We start from the raw sequence: 15,483 nt of genomic DNA, 5'->3' as shown, positions 1-15,483 counted from the left end.
ATGTCCCTCCAAAACTGTTGAAAAGACAAGATGAAAACAGGTCAAGGAGGCTGCCAAGAGACCTAGAGCAACACTGAAGGAGCTGCAGGAATTTCTGGCAAATACTGGTTGCGTACTACATGTGACAACAATCTCCCGCATTCTCCATATGTCTGGACTATGGGTAGGGTTGCAAGCCGGAAGCCTTTTCTTACACAGAAAAACATCCAGGCCTGGCTAAAATTTGCAAAACAATGCATCAAGTCTCCCAAAAGCATGTGGGAAAATGTATTATGGTCTGATGACACTAAGGTTGAACTTTTTGACAACAATTCCAAAAGGTACATTTGGTGCAAAAACAACACTTTGCATCACTAAAAGAACACCATCCCCATGGTGAAGAACTGGGGTGGCAGTATCATGCTTTGGGGTTGCTTTTCTTCAGTTAGAACTGGGGCTTTAGTCAAGGTGGAGGGAATTATGAACAATTCCAAATACCCGTCACTTTTGGCCCAAAACCTTCAGGCATCTGCTAGAAAGCTGAAGATGAAGAGGAATTTCACCTTCCAACACAACAATGACCCCAAGCATACATCCATATCAACAAAAGAATGGCTTTACCAGAAGAAAATTAAAGTTTTGGAATGGCCCAGCCAGAGGCCAGACCTAAACCCAATAGAAAATCTGAGGGGTGACCTGAAAATGGCTATGCACAAGAGATGCCCTCACAATCTGACTGATTTGGAGTCCTTCTGGAAGGAAGACTGGGCAAATACTGCCAAGTCAAGATGTGCCATGCTGATAGACTCCTATCCAAGAAGACTGAATGCTGTAATTAAATCAAAAGGTGCTTCAACAAAGTATTAGTCTAAGGATGTGCACACACAACAAAGTATTAGTTTAAGGGCATGAACACTTATGCAACCAGCGTATTGTATGTTTTTTATTTTTTTATATTTTTCCCCTAACAGATTTGTTTTTTTTTTTTCGATTGAATTATACAGATTATAGATCACATTAAAGGTGAGAAAAGTTTTGAAATGATTTATTGTGGTCTCATTTTTATATATCACAAAAGCATGGCATTTTAACAGGGATGTGTAAACTTTTTATATCCACTGTAGGTTCATAAATGTTTACTAGGCTAATGACCACAAGGGCCTTTTTAAGCCTTGCCATGCATCCGAAATCTCTAACAAGTTCTGATACCCTTGATAAGTGTAAGCATGAGCCTGGGAGACTAACCATTTACAAGTTACCTGTGTCCTTTAGAGACATAGGTGCCAAACCAGGGATGAATTTCCAGTTTCCCATCCAATAGTCCAAGTTGCACTTGAATTGAGTTAGGGAGGAACTCTGCTTCACATGGATGGGGCGCCTGTTCCATAGATAGGTTCATAGGTTCATAGGTTCATACTAGGCTATCTGCCCGAGGGCATTTATAAGCCTAGCCCATTGTTTTGTGGCTTACGCCACCCCTTTAGTATGGGGAACTATACCCATTATTTTGCTGTGCCTCTGTCGAGCAGTGACACTGAGGTAATTCCTGGGGTATATCTGCGATCTCCCATCCATTGGTCAAGATTTCTCTTGAACAAGGCCAGCGAGGTGCTCTGCCTCACATGTACCGGGATTTTGTTCCACAGCATAGGGAGTCTTTGGGTGATGAATCTATCTCTCCAGCACGTCCTATTAATAGCCGTGTCGAGGTTTAAGTCTCCCGCCTTGTGGCTCTGATGGATCTAGATTTTTGAGGTGAAGCATATTCATCAAATCTGGGTTTGACATGGCCTTGTATGTTAGGCAAAGGTCACCTCTGAGCAAGCGGTGACTGAATAGAGCTGGAGTTCTTTCAGTCGGGCAGCATAGGACAGATTTTGAGACCCTTTATCCTTTTGGTGAGGAACTTTTGTGGCCTCTCCAGCTGCTGCAAGTGTCGGGTCAGATACATTCGAATGGGGCATTGTACTCAATCATTGGTCTGATGAGTGATGAGTAAAGGGAGACTATGACCTCCCTTGATCTAGATGAGAATCCCTTCATGATAAGGTGGGCAATGTAGAAGGACTTCCTAACTACTTTAGCTACATGGGTGTCGAATGACAGACTACTATCAACCTGGGTCCCCAGGTCCCTGATAACTTCTTCTGTGCTCAGTGGATTGCCACCTATTTGGTAGCTAGGGGTAACCTTGTTTTTCCCAAAGGGTATGACTATGCATTTTTGGCATTTAACTTTAGGCCGTGGCTCTGGCACCAGTTATCCGCTTCTGTGAGACCCTTCTGAAGGATATCTGTGTCAGATGTGTTTTCTACTATGGCCCAGTTTGCAGTCATCTGCAAACTTTGTCAGCCATAACCCTCCTGTGTTTGCTTGTACTGGAAAAGTAGATGCCAAACAAGAGTGGGCCCAGGACTGAGCCCTGTGGGACACCACTTGTGACAGGCTTTGAGTCTGACATGGCGCCAGCAACTCTGACCCTGTGGGTTCTGTCACTCAGCCAGTTTGCAACCCATCTTGTGATGTATGGGTTAACATTTAAGCTGATGAGTTTTTCAATGATACCCGAGTGGGGTATTGTATCAAGGCCTTAGCCAGATTGAGGTAGGCTGTATGGACTGCCTTTCCTCATCAATGGCTTTGGTGACTGTTTCAAAAGTCAACCAAGTTTAAAAGGCATGATCTGCCTTTGACAAAGCCAAACTGGGTTGGATCCAAAGTCTGCAAATTCCCTATGTCTTTATTTATGAGGTCCATTATGATCCTCTCCATGGCTTTGCAGATAAGGCTTGTCAAGCTAATGGGCCGGTAATTTCCAGGGTCTGTGGAGGCACCGCCTTTGTGAAGTGGGACCACAGTTGCAGTGCGCCACTCCTGGGCACGTATCCAGAGGTAAGACTTTGATTAAACAGCTGTCCTAGCTGTGGGTTTAATTCCTCATTGAGTTCATGGAGCACACAGCCGGGGACACCATCGGGTCCCATGGATGCTGTGCATTTTGCTTTGGAGAGAGCAGTTCTCACTCGGGCGCTGTAGATGTTTGGGGGGCTGCACTCATTTGGTATAGATATCTCTCCTTTTGGGGAGGGGAGAAGTTTGCACTGAACCTGTCAGCCAGTATGTTGGCAATGTCTGTAGGATCAGTAATCTTCACATCATTTTGAACTAGTTCTGAGCATATCTGGGAGTTTCCTCCTAGGTTTCTAACATAGCTAAAGAAGGCCTTATGATTGTCTTTTGAGTCTTTAGCTATTTTTCTCTCGAAATTTGCTTTGGATGATTTTATGAGAGCTCTTAGTTTTTACTTATAGTGATCAAGGGTGTCTTACCTTTTAAGGATTTTGCTCTATCTTGTAGTAGCTTCCTCCTTTTGTTGTAGAGTATGTTTATGGCTGGGGTCCACCAGACTGGACGCTTGCCTTTGGTACAAAGAGTCTTTGTTTTGCTTGGGATTGCCTTATCCATGCAGTCCTGCAGGTGCTGGTAGAAGGCGTTTGTAAGTGATTCAGCGGCTTGAGTATTGTTTTCCACGCTCGGGGCCTGAAAGGAGACCACACTAGTCTTTAGAAGTGTGAAGTCGGCTTTTGAGAAGTTCTTTACTGTGGTCTTTTTATTTCAGGTGGGGGTGGGATGAGGACCTCCAGCGAGATTAGTTTGTGATCTGATCTCACCAGTGAGGGGTATACTTCCGGTGTTGAACATTGTGCTCCCATGTTCGTGATGATGAGATCAAGTATGTTATCTCCTCTTGTGGGGATGGTGACTAGTTGTTCCATGGCATTTGAGTTTATGAATTCCAGGAACTTTTGGGCTAGGGTGTTTGGGCTTGAGTAGTGTTCCCAGTCTATATTAGGGTAATTGAAGTCACCTAGTATGATGGTGTTTGGTGATACATTTATCCTCTCTAGTGTTTTCAGGAAGGCCATGTGAGTTTCCTGAGTTTGTGAGGGTGGCCTGTAACATGCTACAATTTGCAGAGCAGTCTTGCCTATGGTTAATTGCACCTGGATGGTCTCCGTTGCATCGTCGTTGCCACCAGTCTTGAGGTGTGGGTGTCCTTGATGAATATGGATACCCCTCCTTTCTTGGTATTGTCCGGATTTTGGGGCCGAACGCATGATATGAGGTAAAACCTGATAGCTGGGGTGCTCTCAGGAGCCTTGAACCAGGTTTGTCACAGCACAGACATCGATGTTCTCCATACTGAGAAGGGCCTCGAGTGCGTGCATTTTGAGATTTAGACTTCTGGCATTGAGCAGCATTACCCTTAGTTTTTTCCTTTTTGTGTTCTAGGGTGGTAGGTTTAGAATTTGAGCCTTGCCTAAAAAGGCACTATGGGGTGGCAAGAGCCTTTGCCAATATCCTGAATCCCAGGGTGACAGGTGCAAGCCGTCCCTTGAGCAGCGTGGCTTGTCCAGCATGTCATCCCAGGTAGACAGATACTGGATCCCCTTTGAATGACACCAGTGTTTAAGCCAATTGTTAAAGCTGATCATCTTATCTCTGTATTGTGGCATCATTCTTGGTGAAGGTAGGATACTGCTCAAGGTCAGGGTCATACCTGCCTGGGCTACATAATCAGAGAGCTCCTCAATGTCTCTTTTCATGTAGTCCAAGGAGGTACGTCTCAGGTCGTTTACACCAGCGTGGACAATGACTGAGTCATATTTGTACCTGCTGTTGAGAGACCTGAGTGCTTGCGTTATGTGGCGGATTCTAGCGCCCGACAGGCAGCTTACTGTGACCTTCTCCTTACTCAGTCTGGTGAGCGGGACATCAGTGTGTCTGACTATGGAGTCACCAATGACTAGTGTGTCTGGCATTGTGTTTGGCCTTAAGGGCTGTGACTGTTTGACACTCTGACTGTGAGGTCTATGTGTTGCGGTTGTTGTGTTCTGAGGTGGTGGTTGTTTGGGTGTCTGCTTTGGTGGCCTCTGCTGTTTTGGTAGATTTTTGATCAGAGCCTCCGAGTATGTCTTTGTGTGTTTATGTGTATGATTTGAGGTTGTAATGGTACTATGTGAGACTGGGTCTATAGTGTGTGTGGTAACCTTCTCCTCCTGACTGGTCTTGCCAGTCCTATGTTGAGAGAGCTCAGCCTCCAGTTTGGCCGTATAGTTGCATCTCTCGCATGTATTTGTGTTTTGTGGGAGGAGGAAAGGGTTGTTCAGTGTACATGAGGCAATTGAAACATTGCCTCAATATTCCCAGGTTCACCAGCTGAGCAGGAGAGGACACTAGCAACTGATCCTCGACATGCTAGAAGGGCAGACGAAAACTTTAAAAAAGATTCCGGGGACGTGGGTGACCGAGAAATGGGGGTTGCCTTTTGGGGTACTATCTATGACAAGAGTGCCGTATCAAGGTAATAAGTACTGTAGGAGCAAGTGCTAGGTTTAATAGATAGAGAATAGTCTACTTGGAGTCAAGTAGAGTTGATCTTTTAGTTATAGGATACGCTGATTTGATCAGTAGTATAGTTCGAGGAAGGTAGTTTTAAGGGAAAATTTGAAGAGTGGACTTTAGGTAGCCCGAATAGTTTAAACCTGCTTAACCGGCACTGCCCTAGTGTGCAACAGTGGCAGCTCCGCTAAATCGCTAAATCAGCTTAACGCTTAGCTGCTTTTATACCAGGGGCTGGAAAAGCTAGAAACTGGCCCAAAACGACCAATAAACTACTAGTTACTGGCTGAAACCTCACAAAACTGGACAAAAGGCAGCTCAATGCTTCCCACTCCCACTGGTAAGCAAGGTAGCTTCCCTTCCCCAAATAAGGCAAGGAAACAGTACACAGGAACTACAACCAAAGCCCAGGAATCAGCAACTCTGAAACTGGACTAAACTAGTAAAGCAGGAAAGCAAGGTAGCTTCCCTTCCCCCAAATAAGGCAAGGAAACAGTACACAGGAACTACAACCAAAGCCCAGGAATCAGCAACTCTGAAACTGGACTAAACTAGTAAAGCAGGAAAAACAAGAGATATATTTTTTTCTTTTTTTTCACAAAACAGGCAGAAACAGGTACAGCAAACACTTATAAATGCTATGACTCAGCTACTACAGCTTACACATGGGGTAGTCTCTGGGATACATACCTCTCTGTCCAGCAGGTCCTATTTATATCACAGGCAAGGTTTAAGTCTTTAGAATGGGTAATTCTGGTGCAGTTTGTTTTGTGGCTTTGCAGGAGGTACATTAGAGTGGGGTCTGACAATGCCCTGTATGTCAGCATAGATCTCCCCTCAAACGTCTGTAGGAGACAGAATATAGTGATAGGACTTTGAGGTGGTCTGCATAGGACATTTTATTTAAGCCCTGTATTCTTTTAGTGAGGAGCCACCGTGGACATTCAAATTGTTGGATATGCCTGGTATATACCAAAGGGGACACTGTACTCAATGATAGGTCTGATGAATGTGAAATACAGTGGAACAATGAGTTCCTTGGACTTAGATGCCATACCTTTGTTTATAGGTTGCGCAACATAGAATGATTTCCTCTCCACTGTAGACACATGATGGTCAAAGGCTAGATTACTGAATGCATCTTAAATAGCATGAAGCACGATCTAGCCACACCCCTAACAACACTATTCAGGCTCAGCCTGCATACATGTGTTGTACCAAGTGAATGGATAATAGCTACAGTCATTCTCATGCATAAGGAAGGACCTTCCACAGATGATGGCAATTACAGATCCATAAGTCTGATTGGTTTCATATGCAAAGGCATGGAAAGGCTTATCATAGACCTAATCAACGATGACATAGGGAACCCCCAGATACTGGACCCATCTCAATTTGGATTTGTCAAGGGCAGGTCATGCTTACTCAAACTGGTGGATTTTTTTGAAATGGTCTCCAAAACAATGGATGAAGACAAAATGGTACACACCATATACCTTGAACTGGCAAAAGCTTTTGATACAATTCCCCACTCAGACATAGTAGTAAAGCTAAATAAACGAGGAATAAACCCCTCTGTCATCCAGTGGATTGCCAACTGGCTCACAAATAGGACTCATGCAATCAAAACAGAGGAAGTTACCTCCACAAAGAGACTGGTCACCCGTGGAGTTCCCCAGGTTTCTGTGCTGGGATCCCTCCTGTTTGGCATCTACTTTTCTGAAGTAAAAGACAATATCAAAGGGCTATGGCTGACTATGTTTGCAAGTGACTACAAGCTAGGAGCAGCCATTGAAACCCCAAATGAGTTAGCCATCCTGCAGGAATGTTTGTCCCAAATAAATAACTGATACCAAAATCATGGAATGAAACGAAATGTCAAAAATTGCATTATTGTATCTTTTGGGAAGACATTTACCACACAAAGGTACCACCACATTGACAGTACAACCCTGAGTTGACCCAGTTGTTTGGGATTTAAGAACCTATGTGGACAGTGACCTAACTTTTGACCAGCATGTGTTGTAAGAAAGTCCTTCTATACTGCAAAGCTTATAAACAAAGGGATTGTATCTAGATCTAGGGATGTCGTTGTCCTCTTGTACTCAGCCCTCATTAGGCCATTCACTGAATGTAATGCCCCCTTCGGTTTGTATCTCTCTAGATGCATCCAACAATTGAGATACCTTACTGAAAGTATACAAGGCTAACCATGTCCTAAATGGACTGACTCAAAGCCCTCTCACTATACTCCCTGCTAAGAGGTGATGTGCCTGGCATACAATGCATCTTCCAATCAAATACTGATGGATTTACTGTATATCAGCAAATTAAATGGCATCAGAAATACTTGGTCTAGAGATCTAAACCTCTTCTGCAACATCAAAAGATCAGTAGGGAAGGACAAGTAAATCTTGCACAGGATACTGCTGCTCTGGAACAGACTACCCATCCGCATTAAACAAAGTTCATCCCTGTCCATATTTAAGCTTCACCCCAGGGACTGCCCCTTGTAGTAAAAATGGGCATGCAGCTCCTAAATGTTTTATCTCAAGTGTGGGAATCTCCAAAATTGTCTATGGTATTATTTATTTTATATTAATTTATTTAACATTTGTTTACTGTGAAAGTCTGAGTGGGACAGAGCCCATTTTCAGTGCGCTCCAGATGCATGTCCTTAGAATGATTCCAGTTCTTCTCATTGGGGTAATGTATAATTATGTATTATGGGACAGGTAAGACCAATCTCTAGCCCAATGGCAGAAAAAGGGGATATTGGTTAGGCTTAAAATGGCCCATAAGGGCAGCTGGCCTAGTACTTACCTATAACCCTATAAATAAAAGGATATTTGCCATTTACTTTTAAATTTTTTATTTAATAATACCACTACCCAAAGTTACACGTGATTAATTATCTGTTGTACCCTTTACAACCTTGGGATGACAGTGCCATTAGGTACATATCGTTTAATTGTACTGTGCGTCACAGCGACCTTAGGTCAGCTGGTGCCCTAGGCAAAAGGATTCTACTGCGCCCCCCACACCACCCAGCTGCCCCCATCTTGGTCTACCTACACTAAATAAATACTGGAAAAGCGCCCCTGCTACAGCGGCGCCCTAGGCGGTCGCCTAGTTGGCCTATGCCTAAGGCCGGCTAGTGCGTGACAAACTTCTGTAGTTAATTTGTGAAGGGACAGGTGGTAAACTTCCACTGGATTGGTGCAACTCCAAATAAATAAAAATATGGGCGCGTGTTTACATGTGCATGTTACATCCGTACGTATCTCTGAAATCTTCCTGATTTTGGCTCAAAATGTAGATCTGTTGCTCCTAATCCCTCTGAAAGTTGATAATAAATTTGGGAGCATAGTGATGGATGGCACTTGAGAAATAATTACAATTAAAGTATACACGTCTTCTACTTACGAAAATGCACATTAATTTACATTATCTTATTCTGTCACTGTCTCAGGTTAATTGTACTACCATTTTAAGAAGTGTTCCTGATTATTTCTGGATTTGTCCTTAATTCTGGAGGTAGGAATTGAGATTATTTGTAACCCGTAAGGATGGTGCATGCTCTTGCGGTCTTGAATTTAAATGAAAAATATATACAAGCTAGAGACACTTAAAACAAATCTTAATGAATTAATTTCAGAAAGATGGTTAAAATCACGTTAGATGCCTTAACTGCTCCAGCAGCTTCATCTGAACACTTAATCAAGCCACATTCTTCTGTCAAACAATCCAAAAAGCGCTGAGCCAGTTGCAGTCACCTTAATATATGCGCGGCAGTGGTGCTGGGAATTCCTCACCGTCCTTTCTCATTCACAAAGAATGTCGTAAGCCAATGAAATTTTTCTGAAACACAACTCCCACCGGTGAGGCAGAAAATGGAAGGGATGCAGTGGTGACGTGCATTACTAAAGATTGTTTTGATTCTCCTCATGTTGATACCGCAGTTGAGAGTGCACCTCCTCTGATCTTTACTAAAGTAAAATATACCAATTACAAATATTTTTTCGCTACCAAGGTACACCTACCAAATTAGGTGTTATTGAAAAAGGAAAATCCGGCATAACGTGATTTATCAACATAGAACCTCCAGAATATTCATCATTCATAGGTATGTGCAAATGAAGCTTCTTGGGGGAGGGTGATGTGACCGTCCGACTCCCAGGTCAGAAAGGTGGAATATAAGAATACTGCCCAGTTTGTTCTTCTGCCTATATTACTAAGAATAACAACGTGGTAAAGACTTTGGATATTTCCGTGTTTGAGTTAAATCAGGAACTTCTTTTTTAGTCTGTTGCCACCAGTAGGCGGGGCGAGAGATTGACGTCATACTATCCAATTTCTTCAGTACAGTCCAAGAAACAAGGTAATAGGCAAATAAATGCAATAAAAATGTTAATAGTTGTAACCATCACTCGAATATCTTATTTAGAGTATGGGAAGAGCAGACAGGTGATAGGTTTTAACTGGACGTTGTTACTGTTCTCGCAGGCCTAGCCGGACAGTGCTTTCTTATACTACATTCAGCTGTCAGTTTTTAGGATTTCCTTTTGGCTGTGGTGGTGTTCTCGTGCAGTGTGTATAGGTGTCTGAAGTCGAGTTAAGGGTTTTACAAATTAAGATATATGAAAACAGCATTTCATCAGCCTTGTGGGCAGTTTGTTTACATTTTGCTTTGTGTTTAACACAATCGTGTGTCTTGGTATGGTGGTGGTGGTGGGGATCTTTCTGAAATACATTTAAAGTAATTTTCACAGTTGTCCTTTGCAGTAACTGGAAATGTGCGATTGTATTTAGTGTTGGTAACGTGGTTCACATTTCATGTGGCTTTCTTTCGAGGGTAATCCCAGACTCCTCCCTCTATGTTCATTCATACTTAACCCTTTTTCCTTTTTGTGAGGTGGTGGGGGTTGGGGCGGCATACCTCTCAACTGTCCCTGATTTGGACTCGATATTTAGCTTTCTTCCTATTAATTCTTCCTAAAACTGGTGATTTTTTGGAGAAATGTGCTGAATTATACTTGGGAAAAATAATGACAACAATTAAGAGTTTTAAACTTCTTTTATGTCAGAACATGTATATTAATTCACGATATCTTATTCTGTCAATGTCTCAAGCTAGTAGTACTAATGTTTAAGTATCCCTGATTGGGTGAAAGCTAAGGGGGTGTATTTCTATGAAAACAGTACTGTTTTCACGCATCTGCAGTAAATGTTAGACTTGAGTAGTTATTGTATATGCTTTGTAACCTTGAGACGTAAATGCCGTTAGACAGTACCGATTTAAATTGTACTGTGCATGATAATCTTCTGACACCTGCAGTAAATCTCTGTTTTTTTTAATTTGTATTTGATATGTACTGTTTCTTAAGCGATGCTACCTGTTTGGTAATCAGTTTCTAAGTCTCTCTGAGTTCCTAACCCTTTCTGGAGTGCAGTTTCCCAAGCTGCATATTGTTAAATGGATTTCCTAGTTAAAATGTTTTGTTTTTTACTGGCCCCATGTTGGAAATGTGAAATCACAGTTTTAGTCATCTTCATGTCTCATCTCAATAAAGTATACAGACCTAAAAATGAGCTATAATTTAGTACAGCAAAACAGTTGGTCCATTCTTTTGCTGTACTTGTTTTCTGTAAAAAGTATGCATACTGTTTCTTATGGTGGATATCAACAAAATGGATTAAAGAAAACTTAAGGTGCACATTATAGAAAACAACCAAGTATTTATAATTTTTCATGCCATCAACTCCTTTGAATGATTTTCTGGTGTAATAGTTTCAGCAAATATATCAAATGAAAATAACTTTTAACTTGCTTAGAATGTTTATACACTTCATTCACTGGGGCATGAAAGTCAGTAACACAGTGAAGGACACATTTACTTATCAAAAAACAAGTAGTCTCCGTGGTATCCCCTAAGTCTCAAAACAACCCACTAAAGTGTAGTGGGCCCAAAAACAAAACAGTGTAAGAAACTTCTCTGTGTGGAAGATTTTCAGTCCATATATTTCTAGTTAATCACTGTATATTAATCAGATCAGACAACAGTAGTAGAAGTAGCGAACTTCTTAAGTCAAAACAAAACAAAAAAATAATAATAGAAAATATATAATTTACAGCATTACTAAGTATTCAAAAGTAATCCAAGCAAGGCAGGCAGTCTGTTTCCATTTGAAAATCCTTTATTTAATGTACACAGACAAGCAATCCAAGTAAAACAAAAATAGAGTAATAATTTCCTCACAAGCTTTCCATGTGTGTGTGTGTGTGTGTGTGTGTGTGTGTGTGTGTGTGTGTGTGTGTATATATATATATATGTGTGTATATGTATATGTACTTTTTATCACGCATGGGAGTGGTTTATTGTGCTGTAAAACAAAGTGTTATTGGTACACATGTTAAATTCACATCCCTTCCCCCATCAGTGTGACAGCTGGCTCATGTGGCAATTGAAGCTGAACTCTTTTAGGAAGCCTGGACTAAACTACTACTGTTCAATTAAAAGTGCACTGGAACTTAGAAAATTGCCACATTGTTTACACGACTAATTGTATTTTATTTGATTTTAATCTACAAATTGTTTTTAAATACCATTTTAAATCAGTTGAAATTTAAGTGTATATTTTGTTTCCATCATCATACATACATACATTTTTTCTTATTTTTATTCTTTTCTGATTATTTTTTCCACTTTATTCAAAATGATGTGTAGTAACAATACTAACTAATTATGCAATTATATATATTTTTATAGATTGTTTTTAGGGTTCTTGTACACAGACCTGAAGAAGTCTAGAAGGACGAAAGTGATCTTTGTCAACAATAGGTTATGAAAATAGAAATTGATTTTTACTTGCAAAATGTATATGTATATATTTATATATATTTTTTGATTGCCAAATGAACTAAGGTTGATCCAGCCATGTAGTATGTTGTCTTGGATAAAATCACAGACTTAATAATCTACGTAATAATATGGTTAAATAAGAGGCACCACATAATTATAAATTTTATTTAAAGTACATAAGGGTTATATATTATTATGACAGCTGCTAAGTAGGGCAGGACCAGCTCGAATGTCACACTGATGGGGGAAATGGATGTGAATTTAACATGTGTACCAGTAACACTTTGTGTTACAGTACGATAAACCACTACTGTGCCTGATAAAAAGTATTTATGTGTGTGTGTGTGTGTGTGTGTGTGTGTATATATATATATATATATATATATATATATATATATATATATTTATGTGTGTGTGTGTGTGTGTATATATATATATATATATATATATATATATATATATATATATATAAAATGTGTGTGTGTGTATTTAGAAAGCTTGTGAGGAAATTATTACTCTATTTTTGTTTTACTTGGATCGCTTGTCTGTGTACTTAAAGGATTTTCAACTGGAAACAGACTGCCTGCCTTGCTTGGATTACTTTTGAATACTTAGTAATGCTGTACAATTATATATTTTCTATTATATTTTTGTTTTGACTTAAGACGAGTTTAAGTTCGCTACTCCTACTACTTGTGCCTGATCTGATTAATATACAATAATTAACTAGAAATGTATGGACTGAAAATCTTTCACACAGAGAAGTTTCTTACACATTTACTTATCAAGATTTGTGGCACTAGGGGCAGATCGTAGGGTGTAGCTTTTGCCCAATTTTTGTCTCGTGATGGTGGCAGCCCTAAGCAAGCATTTGGTGCAAGCATGCACTCATGCTCATCAAAACAAGACTGCATAGCCATGAAAAAGTTTGGGTATTCTGAAAGTACAGTTATGTAAGTTGAACTTACCATAGGACTAGCTGTTCAACTGATCACCACAGCAGTAGCTTTAGCTATATGGGTTATATCCTGCCAAGGATACAACAGTCTGCCATTTTCCAACGTTTCAGGGCACCTTCCACACACCCAAACTGCCAAACAGGTCGAGCTGAGCTAACTGAAAGATTTGGGTATGAAGACCCTTCAGAGATTTCCTGACAGCATAGAGGGAGGCTTAGACTTGGAAAGAATTATGCTAGGAGAAACAAAAAAGTAAATGTCCACTCCCTGGAATAGAAAAACACATGAAAAAAACAAGGAGGATGGAGGGAGGGAGTGTCTACTGCAGCAATGATCATTTTAACTTCTACTTTTATGGTAAGTTCAGCTTACACAACTGTACTATATTCATCATATTGATCACTGCCGCAGTAGCTTTAGCATTGTGGGTAGATTACCATATCTAACTAAATTTGGGAGGTGGAAGGAAAAGAGTCCAGAAACCCCTGGGAAATTGTCCTAGCAAAGCTTGATCTTGACTTAGAGAAGGAATCAATCTTATAGTGCTTTGTAAACGTATATATAGAAAACCAAGTAACAGCTTCTAAAATATTTCTAGAATCCAACCCTTTCCAAAAAGCCATCGATGAATCCAAAGCCTTGGTAGAGTGGGTCTTGACCCTGTCTGGAATATATTTGTTATGGTGAGTGTAACAAGAGGTTGTAGCCTTAGACAAGCATTTGGAAACCGTCTGCTTTGACACAGGTTGTCCCTTCCTCTTACCTTAACAAGAAATAGACAATTGATTTGAAGATCTGAAAGATTTAGTTCTGTCAAGATAGTACCCGAGTTGTCTGTGACATCCACTGTATGGATTGTCCTTTCTCCCTCATTTTTAGGTTCATTGAAGAAAATGGAGAGATGGATAATTAGACTCAAAGTAGACTGATACCACTTTAGGCATAAAAGAAATATTAGTTCTCAAAGAAACTCTAGACCTATGGAAAATGAGGTAGTGTTGACTCACTGTAAGAGATTGCAGAGGTCAGAGCAATCAGTAAAAGTGTTTGTGTTAAGAATCTCGAGTCAGACAGATTAGCTGGTTCAAACAGAGCAGGTATTAGCATCTCTAACACAAAATTAAGATCCTGAAGGAGGGCGTACTAGTATTTATTTCGCCTCTTATACCATACTCCTTTCAAAACATTTTCTGCATTGAAAGAGGAGGATCCATGGCCAGACGTGTTGAAATAGTTGATAAGTGAACCTTGACCGAGGAGTAAGAAACACCATAACATAGTGGCTTGCAGAAACGTTGGGTGCTGGTTATGTTGTTGGCACATCTAGAAAGCCTTTTCCATTTGCTAATGTATGATTTTCTAGTAGCAGGCTTTCTTGTCTCCATTATTATGTGCTGTGTGTCCTCTGTAAACAGGTGCCTAAAAGGAATTAAAACCCTGTCACCCAGGTAGTCAACTGAAAATTAACCTGAGTGTATCAAACACCCTTGTTCTTGTGTGAGTAGATGCAGTCTGTGAGGAAGCTTGAGGTAATTGTCTTTGATGATTTCTGAAAGAACGGAAAACCACAGTTGCCTTGGCCAGGAGTGAGTCACCGCGGTAATCTCTGGGGATTCCTTCTGAATATTCAGAAGTACCCTAGATATTGGGGTACTGGCATAATGGTTAAAATCTTTGCCTCAAAGGCAGAATGCATAAAGTTTTCATTTTCACCTAGGGTTATTGGCTAGGCTTAAAATGGCCCTTCAGGGGAGTTAGCCTAGTATTCACCTGTGGACCTATTCGTTGAAAGGGTGGAAAACATGAAGGAACATTCCTGTCTAAAGAAAAGAAAGGGTATCTGTTTTCTGGGCCTTTTTGCAGAGTCCTGGAACAGAATCTTGCCAGTTAATTGTTCAAAAAGGAGGCAAAAAAAATTGAAAAAAACAAAAAAAAATACTCTTGTTTTCCATACTTTCCTAATAGTTTGTTCCAGTGATCAGATTTTGCTGATCCCTGGGCTTTGTCTTGGTTCCTGTGTTTCCCCACTTTCCTTGTTTGGTCAGGGGGAAGTTTCTTTACTCACCAGTGAGAGTGGGGAGTACTGAGCTGCCTGTTTGTCCTCAGAGGAGTGGTTTAAGGCAGTAACTTGTAGTTTATTGGCCATTTTGGGTCATTTCCTGTCTTTTCCAGCCCCCTGCTATAAAGCACGCTTTGGCGGGCTTTTCTGGCTGTAGAGAACTCAGCACAGCTCCTCGTGGTATCCAGCAGAGTTCCTAGAGCAGCAGAGACCAGAAAAG

General features: G+C 40.8%; 1 protein-coding gene across 2 annotated transcripts in view; it reads left to right on the top strand.

Moving 5' to 3' along the window:
* Positions 1–9,240: 9,240 nt before the first annotated feature.
* Positions 9,241–15,483, top strand: part of HIVEP1 (HIVEP zinc finger 1) — a 1,195,522-nt gene continuing 1,189,279 nt past the window's right edge. The window contains exon 1 of one of the 2 annotated variants that reach the window (XM_044064901.1): positions 9,241–9,508. The gene's annotated coding sequence lies outside the window, so the exon portion shown is untranslated. The other variant, XM_044064900.1, reaches the window with a different exon arrangement.

The sequence above is a fragment of the Protopterus annectens genome, chromosome 3.part0, assembly GCF_019279795.1.
Source record: "Protopterus annectens isolate FY-2018-M chromosome 3.part0, PAN1.0, whole genome shotgun sequence".
NCBI lineage: Eukaryota > Metazoa > Chordata > Ceratodontiformes > Protopteridae > Protopterus > Protopterus annectens.
Note: the sequence above shows the minus strand (reverse complement) of the source record. Positions and strands in the feature narration are given on the sequence as shown.